This window comes from Piliocolobus tephrosceles, chromosome 4 (genome assembly GCF_002776525.5).
Source record: "Piliocolobus tephrosceles isolate RC106 chromosome 4, ASM277652v3, whole genome shotgun sequence".
Classification (NCBI taxonomy): domain Eukaryota; kingdom Metazoa; phylum Chordata; class Mammalia; order Primates; family Cercopithecidae; genus Piliocolobus; species Piliocolobus tephrosceles.
This window is the reverse complement of record NC_045437.1, coordinates 113,147,178-113,156,730: the sequence shown is the minus strand read 5'-3', so window position 1 is coordinate 113,156,730 and position 9,553 is coordinate 113,147,178.

Genomic DNA, 9,553 nt, shown 5'->3' with positions numbered 1-9,553 from the left:
CGCCTGTAGTCCCAGCTACTCGGGAGGCTGAGGCAGGAGAATTGCTTGAACCAGGGAGGTGGAGGTTGCAGTGAGCCGAGATCATGCCACTGCACTCTGGCCTGGCAACAGAGCAAGACTCCATCTCAAAAAAAAAAAAAAAGAAAAAAAAGAAAAGAAAAAGACAGATTTTGAATGACACCATTTGAGACCCAGCATCCAGAGACGTTTGAAGTCAGAACCACCCCCTATGCTTTTCTGTTACTTGAACCCCCAAATTCCCTTTTTTGCCTAAGCCAATTTTAGTTTCAGCCAAAAGTCCTAACTTATGCTGCCAGAGTTCATGCACTGTTACCAGGAAGTTCCTAAAACAAAACAAAGCAAAACAAACCCTTCATGTGATTGTGATGGGTAAGTCAATAGTTTAAAGGACAGGAAAATACTGACCTTAGAAGCAAGGTAGGGAAGCACTGGACTTGAGTCAGGAAGCCTTCCACTCCCACCTTGGCCACCGCCCTGCAGTGTAATGAAGGCTATGAAGCTCGGCCTGTCTCAATCTGCACTGCCACACCTCTGTAGGGAGGGATGGGCACTCATGCTGTCTAGTAGACTTGTTGAGGTGTTTGAATGGGATTGCATGTGAAAAGGCAGAACCTGGCGTGTGGTTGGAGCTCAGTCCATGGAAGTGTACAAAGAAACTTTCCAATGTGGATACATTTTTATCTCTAATTTCTGCACACTTGTCCCCAGATCTTCTTGCACATCTGGCTGTCTTCCACCAACTCCTTTAGACCAGAGCAGAAAGTCACTGTCCCCTTGCCCTGGCTTCTGTCTTTCTACAGCTGGGCTTACCTGCCCAGGTAGCTGGGATTACAGATGTGTGCCACCATACCAGCTAATTTTTTTGCATTTTTAGTAGAGACAGGGGTTTCACCATGTTGGTCAGGCTGGTCTCAAACTCCTGACCTCAGGTGATCCACCCACCTCGGCCTCCTGAAGTGCTGGGATTACAGGCATAAGCCACCGCTCCCGGCCATGATAGAGTCTACACAAATAAAAGCCACTCTTTCTTCCAGACCAGTGCCATCTGAGAACTTCCTGTGATCATGTATATGTTCTATGTCTCTGTTGTCTAATACAGTAGCCACTGATTACACAGGGCTATTGAGCACTTGAAATGTTTGAAATGTGGCCAGTGTCGCTGAGAAACTGAAGTTTGATTTTTTTGTTGTCAGTTTTGAGAGACAGGGTCTCGGTCTGTTGCCCAGGCTGGAGTGCAGTTGTGCCATCATAGCTCACTGCAGCCTCAACCTACTAGGCTCAAGCCATCTTCTCACTTCAGTTTCCTGAGCAGCTGGGACTACAGGCCTGAGCCATCATGCTTGGCTTGTAGTTTTTATAGAGACAGAGTTTTGCTGTGTTGCCTAGGCTGGTCTTGAACTCCTGGGCTCAAGTGAAATATCAGCTTCGGCCTCCCAAAGTGTTGGGATTACAGGGATGAGCCACCACGCTGAGCAATTTTTTTTTTTTTTTTTTTTGGAAAAATGGAGTCTCACTTTGCTCCCCTGTCTGGTCTTGAACTCTTGGGTTCAAGTGATCCTCTTCCTGTTTCGGGAGTAATCCTCTTCCTGCCTTCAAATGATCCTCCTCCTGCCTTCCAAAGTGCTGGGATTAGAGGCATGAGACACTGTGCCTGGCCTTGATTTTATATATATATGGAGAGAGAGAGGGAGTTTCACTCTTGTTGTCCAGGCTGGAGTGCAATGGAGCAATCTCAGCTTACTGAAACCTCCACCTCCCAGGTTCAAGTGATTCTCCTGCCTCAGCCTCCCAAGTGGCTGGGATTACAGGTGTCTGCCACCACACCCGGCTAATTTTTGCATTTTTAGTAAAAACGGGTTTCACCATGTTGGCCAGGTTTTAGTAAAAACGGGTTTCACCATGTTGAACTCCTGACTTCAGGTGATCCACCGTCTCTCCCTCCCAAAGTGCTGGGATTACAGGCATGAGCCACCGAACCCAGCCAAATTTAATTAATTTAAGTAGTCACATGTGACTAGGCACTACCATATTGGACAGTGCAGTTCCTGACGGATGCAGGAAGAAGGTCAGTGTGTGGCTGCTGGCGCACACCGAACGAGAGGGAGATGGCATGAAATAACGTTGGAGAGGGAAACGGGGCCCGAATCAAGTTGGGCCATTGCAGGCCACGGGGAAGAATATAGGGTTTTTAACATTTTAATTGTTTATTTTTTGTAGAGATGGGTCGCCCGATGTTGTTGTCCAGGCTGGCCTTGAACTCCTAGGATTAAGTGATCCTCCCACCTCAGCCTCCCAAGTAGCTGGGACTACAGGAGGGTTTTTTTTTATTATTTATTTTTTTGAGCCAGGGTCTTGCTCTGTTACCCAGGTTGGAGTGCACTGGTATGATCATGGCTCACTGCAGCTTCAAGGAGGTTTTATTTTTTAAGTGTAATGAGAAGCATATTAATTGTCTATGGCTGCATAACAAATTGTCCCAACATTTAGCAGCTTAAAATGACATTTATGTAGACTGATTTCAGTGATAACTCTAGTTCTCTCATGTGGGCCAGCCTCACATCAATTAAACTTTTTTTTTTTTTTTCTTGAGATGGAACTCTGTCACCTAGGCTGGAGTGTGTAGTGGCACGATTTCAGATCCCTGCAACCTCTACCTTCTGGGTTCAAGGGATTCTCCTGCCTCAGCCTCCCGAGTAGCTGGGACTACAGGTGCCCACCATCACACCTGGCTAATTTTTGTATTTTTAGTAGAGATGGGGTTTCACTATGTTGGTTAGGCTGGTCTCGAACTCCTGACCTCAGCTGATCTACCCACCTTGGCCTCCCAAAGTGCTGGGATTACAGGCATGAGTCACCACTCCCAGCCATAAATTCTTTTTTTAAAAAAGGTATTTATGGGTCACAGTTTCTATGGGTCAGGAACCTGGGACTGTTTAACTGAGTGCCACTGGGTCAGCATCTCTCACAAGGCTGTATCGGAGGGTCAGCTGAGGCTGCTAGGGGAAGGATCCACTTTCAAGTTCACTTACAAAGCTGTTGGCTAGAGACATCAGTTTCCTGCCACATAGGTCTCTCCATCTCACAACATAACAGCTGGCTTCTCTCAGATTGAGCCAGTGAGGGAGCAAGAGGAGTTACCTAAGATGGTAGCCACAATCTTTTAGTAATCTCATGTTGGAAATGACATTCCATCACCTTGGCTGCATTTTTTCCATTGGAAGTGAGTCAGGCTGGGTGTCGTGGCTCACGCTTGTAATCCCAAGACTTTAGGAGGCCAGGGAGGGAGGATTGCTTGAGCCAGGAGTTTGAAAGCAGCCTGGGCAACAAAGGGAGACCCTATCTCTACAAAAAAATCAATTAGCTGGGTATGGTGGCACGCACATGTAGTCCCAGCTACTCAGGAGGCTGACATAGGAGGATCGATTGGGCCCAGGAGGTGGAGGCTGCAGTAAACTGTGATCGCGCCACTGCACTCCAGCCTGAGTGACAGAGCAAGACCCTGTCTCTTAGGAAAAAAAAATGTGGCTGGGCACAGTGGCTCACGCCTATAATCCCAGCACTTTGGGAAGCTGAAGCAGGTGGATCACCTGAGGTCAGGAGTTTGAAACCAGCCTAGCCAACATGGCGAAACCTCATTTCTACCAAAAATACAAAAATTAACCAGGCACGGTGGGCGGTGCCTGTAATCCCAGCTACTTGGGAGGCTGAGGCAGGAGAATTGCTTAAACCCGGGAGGCAGAGGTTGCAGTGAGCTGAGATTGCGCCACTGCACTCCAGCCTGGGCGACAGAGCGAGACTCTGTCTAAAAAAAAAGAAAAGAAAAGAAAAGTCCAGGCACAGGCGAGGCCCGGTGGCTCACGCCTATAATCCCAGCACTTTGGGAGGCCAAGATGGGCAGATCACTTGAGGTCAGGAATTCAAGACCAGCCTGGCCAACATGGTGAAACCCCATCTCTACAAAAATTAACTGGGCGTAGTGGCACACGCCTGTAGTCCCAGCTACTCGGGAGGCTGAGGCGGGAGAATTGCTTGAACCCCAGAGGCAGAGGTTGCAGTGAGTGGAGATCATGCCACTGTACTCCAGCCTGGCAACAGAGTGAGACTCCCACAGAGCGAGACTCCGTCTCAAAAAAAAAAAAAAAAGAAAAAGAAAAATGCCAAGTGTGGTGGCTCACACCTGTAATCCCAGCACTTTGGGAGACTGAGGCGGGCAGATCACAAGGTCAGGAGTTCCAGACCAGCCTGGCCACATGGTGAAACCCCATCTCTACTAAAAATACAAAAAAATCAGCCAGGCGTGGTGGTGAGCGCCTTTAATTCCAGCTACCTAGGAGGCTAAGGCAGGAGAATTGTGTGAACTCAGGAGGTGGAGGTTGCAGTGAGCTGAGATCGCACCATTGCACCCCAGCCTGGGTAAGGAGAGCAAAACTCCATCTCAAAAAAAAAAAAAAAAAAAAAGTGAGTCAGAAGGTCCACCTGACACTTAAGGGGATCTCAAGGGTGTGAATACCAGGAAGAAACAGAGATCCCTGCAGCAGGGGTACTTTAGAGGTTGCCTACCACAGTCTGCCACTGGAGAGTTCTAAGCAAGAGAGTGACAGGATCCAGCTGATAGTTTTTAAGACAGGCCATCCAGTCACACGATACAAGATTAATGGTGCGAAAGGGAATAGGGTGAAAAACCTCCCTCCTGTCCCTGTCCCCAGCCATTTAACTACCCCTTCCCAGATGCGAACAGCACTTCTGCTGCCTCACGTGGCCTTCCCAAAGTGGCCAACATGTATATAAGCAAAACTGTCTGTAGTGGTTGTTAGTGTTGTTCACCAAATATTTCCAATTCTTTTCTCCTTCCAGGCCTATAGTAGTTATGCCAGGTACCTGTTTCTGCATTACAAACTACTCCAAACTTAGTGGCCTGCTTTATTATGCTCATGGATTCTGTGGGTTGGGAATTCAGGCAGGACTCAGCAGGGAAGATGCCAGGGGCCTCAGCTGGATACTTGAATGGCTGGGGGTGATTCAAATTGCCAGGGGCTAGAATTATTATACGGAGGCTTCTTCACTCACATGTCTGGTGCTTGGGGTGGGATGACTGGATCATCCCAGCATCCTGGGCTCAGCTGGGATTGTCAACCACAGCAGAGCACACACGTGTGGCCTCTCCATTTGGCTAGGGCTTCTCACAGCAGCAGCTGATTCTGAGGAAACAGCCCAAGAGGACAGTTCTGGAAAGCCGGCATTTTATGAGAGCCAGGCCATATGGCCTTTTCTGACCTGGCCTCAGACTTCACTCTGCATCATTTCCACCATATTCTACCGACGACAAAAGAGTCATTAAGGTCAGACCAAATTCAAGGGGAGGGAAATTAAACTCTATCTCTTGCTGTGTGGGTGGTAAGTTTCCATTGCAGTAGTGCCTGTGGGATGGGAATGCATTGTTACACTCATCTTCAGAAAATATAATCTGCCATAGTAATGTTGTGTCTTCCCACTCCTTTATTTATTTATTTACTTATTTATTTATTTATTTATTTATTTATTTATTTATTTATTTATTTATTTATTTATTGAGACAGAGTCTCACTGTATCTCCCAGGCTGGAGTGCAGTGGAATGATCTCAGCTCACTGCAGCCTCCGCCTCCTGAGTTCCAGCGATTCTCCCACCCCAGCACCCCGAGTAGCTGGGACTACAGGTGTGCAACACCACACCTGGCTAATTTTTGTATTTTTAGTAGAGACGGGATTTCACCATGTTGGCCAGGCTAGTCTCAAACTCCTGACCTCAGGTGATCCACCAGCCTTGGCCTCCCAAAGTGCGGGGATTACAGGCGTGAGCCACCGCACCAGCCCTTCTCCCCACCCTTTAAAAGCTAGTTGTGGCCATGTGGTTTGCTTTGACCAATGAAATGTGAGCAGAAGTGACTTGTGTCACTTTTGGGTGTGAGCTTTAAGGACCATCGTATGATTTACCACATTCCCATTTCCTTTTAGTACCTGCCATTATAGAAGCAGAAATTGCAATGAAGCCCCTATTATGCTGGGGCCCTGAGTGACTACTATGTGTAGTGCCACCCCACCACCCAACAAGCTGTGTTGGACATGTGGTACGTGTGAGAAACGAACTTTTGTTGTTTTAGGTTACTTAAACTTGAGATTGTTTGTTACTGCAGCAGAACCCAATCTGTCCAGACTCTTCTTTATTTTTTGAGACAGAGTCTTACTCTGTCAGCCAGGCTGGAGAGCACGATCTCGGCTCACTGCAACCTCTACCTCCTGGGTTCAACCGATTCTCCTGCCTCAGCCTCCCGAGTAGCTAGGATTCCAGGCTCAGGCCAGCATTCCTGGCTAATTTTTGTGTTTTTTATGAGACTCTGTATAAAAAAAAAATGCATCTTTTTGGACAATGCTGCAATGAATAGCACCAGACTAAGCGCAATGATGTTTGTAAGATAAATTCCTAGACACGCACATCTCAGAAGGTTGGTGGCAGATTTTCCCTTTTTTAAATTTATTTATTTATTTATTTATTTATTTATTTTTGAGATGGAGTCTCCCTCTGTTGCCCAAGCTGGAATGCACTGGTGTGATCTTGGCTCACCGCAAACTCCTCCACCTTCAGGGCTTAAGCGATTCTCATGCCTCAGTCTCCTGAGTAGCTGGGACTATAGGTGTGCACCACTATGCCCGGCTGATTTTTTATATTTTAGTAGATATGGGGTTTCACCATGTTGGCCAGGGTGGTCTCGAACTCCTGAGCTCAGGTGATCAGCCTGCCTTGGCCTCCCAAAGTTCTGGGATTACAGGCATGAGCCACCATGCTTAGCCAATTTTCCCTTTTAAAAACATCACTTTGGCTGCAGGTAGAAAATGGCTTGAAGAGCTGGAACCAAATTTCCTGAGTGACATCTTCTCTTCACCTCTTATCTATTGCCATGTCCTGTCCACGCCAGCTACATGCCAGGCCTCCATCTGTCCACCTGTCTGCATGTCCTGGCCACTGCCCCAGCATAGGGCACCATCATTCCTTTCTCTAAAGGTTCCTTCTAAAAGGTCTCTCACCTGTCTTAGGATACTTGGCCTGCAGACAAGGAAGCCAATTCTGGGTAACTAAACAGATGAGGAATGGACGGGACAGCCTGGGGCTTGCTGAATCCCCCTCCCCCAGGAAGGGCCTAGCTTGACTGCCTGCCTTTCCTCCCCCAGGCTCCACAATGAATTCGATGTCTTGTGCTGCTCACTTGCTCTAGATTCAAAGACCTGGTTGGAAACATCGGAATTGTGCTCCAGCTACCAGAGACCTAGGAGAAAAAATTCTACTTCCGTTCTTTGATTTCCTTAGTTGAAGGCAGGGTCTGCCTCCACATCTTATAGGATTCTTCTCAAATGGGAAGGGCTTCAGATGTTGGGAACTAAAACAACAAGCCAGCCCCCTTCCCTCAGCTTATCCTTCACAGTGCAGCCCAGAGCTCTCTATGAAAGCAAATCTGATCACCGTACTCAAAACCTCCTTGACAGCTCCCTACCACCTTCAAGATGAAGTCCAAAATTCCTTAGGTGGCTCTCAAGGACCTCCCTGATCCAGGACCCTCCTAAGACTTCAGCCTCATTTCTTGCCCTCCATGTCCACCCCATTGTGTACCTTTAAACTCTAGCTGGATGCTCTGCCCTTAGGTGCTGAACACAGGAGCCCTTCCTGACTTCCTCTGCAGAACTTTGAACATGTGATACCCCTCCGTCCAGAAGGCTGTTTCCCTCCCTACTCCAGTAACCTGCCCATTTTCACTGAATCTTCAGATTTCACTTGGACACAACAGCCTTCACTAAGTGAGGCAACTGCCCTATGTTCCACTGGCCCCTGAATTTCCCTCTTTTTTTTTTTTTTTTTGACGGAGTCTTGCTCTGTCGCCCAGGCTGGAGCGATCTCAGCTCACTGCAAGCTCTGCCTCCCAAGTTCATGCCATTCTCCTGCCTCAGCCTCCGAAGTAGCTGGGACTACAGGCGCCGGCCACCACGCCTGGCTAATTTTTATGTTTTTAGTAGAGACAGGGTTTCACCGCATTAGCCAGGAGGGTTTCCCTCTTTTAAGGTACTTATCTTAACTCCCTAGATCCTAGATCCATCCACTTTTCTCCATCTCTACTGCCACCTTGTTAGTCCAGGCCACCGCCATCGCTCTCCTGGAATTCTGTAACCTCCTGACTGCTCTGCTTCCACTCTTGGCCCCCTAGGAATCCACCAGAGTGATATTTTAAAAATATAAATCATTCTTTCAAATGTTTCACATTTCACTTAGCAAAAACATTTCAACCTCCTGGACGTGTTCACGGTCTTCCATGACCTAGCTGGTGCCTTTGCTCCTTCTGTCTCATCTCAGACCACTGGGCCCAGAAGCTGCAGACGCCTTCTCCTATTCCCTGAAACACCACTTAGTCTGGCTTAGAGCCTCTGCGTTTGCTGTTGCTTCTACTGGATCCGCTCAAATGTCACACACTGAGAGTGTCACACACTCTATCTTGTCTTAACGTCCCAAGAGCAGTTGTCACTCTCTGAAACTATCTATTTGTTATTTACAGAATGATTACCTCTATCTCACCCGGCCCTCACTTGCTCCCTCCACTTGTAGCAAGTAAGCAGGGAGCCTGGCTATCTTGCTGCCACCACTGTATTCTCCAGCACCTGGCTTGGTGCCTGGCACAGAGGTGTTGCTCAGTAAGTTTTCGGATGAATGAATGAATAGGGACTAGATAAGCCTAGATGGATCCGGCTCTGCCTTACTCGGGGAATTTGGGCAAGCCCGTTTCCTGCTGCGTGAAGTAGGGGGTGGAGGAAGTGGGGTGTTAAGCTACAAGGTGTTGATTAGTTGTAAGATTTCAGCCTTGTTTTCTCCGTAGTCTTCAGGCTGGAACCAGCCACTTGACGTCCGGCGCCTCAGCTCCCCACCTGTATAATGGGTGTGAACTCATCCCAACGTCTAGGGGTGGTAGCGCTGCCTTATAAGGCAGCAGAGGCCAAGGGAAGACTAGGCCGAGTGGGTGGAGAGAAATCACAACATCCGGCTGCGGGGGCTGGGCCGGGCGCCTGCGGCGACCGGGCAAGAGGTCGGGGAACGGCTGCGGAGGCCGCAGCCTCCTCCCTGTCTCTCCCTCTTTCGATGTGCGCCCTCCTGGTTGGGACCGACCCAAGGGAATAAGGCCACACAAGTGGACCAAACAAACTCGCTGCCAGCCCGCAGGAGGCCCAGGATACGGAGCGCATCCCCAACAAAACCCTAGAAAAGCCATCTGCGAGCTAAAGGCTGCCGAGCCACACCTTCAGGCGATGGCCCAATCAAAATGCAGTACTTAAGATGACGGACGTCTTCTTCACCCAATCACACATTCGGCCTCCTGGGCGTGCCCCAGAGTACCCACCTCCGTTGTCCTGGCTGAGGGCTCGGCCCTAATTGGCAGTTTGGTATCCTACGAAAGCCTAGAAATTCGAACCTAGGGGCTGAACCCCGCCCTCAGACCAACCAGGAAGAGGTGACGTGAT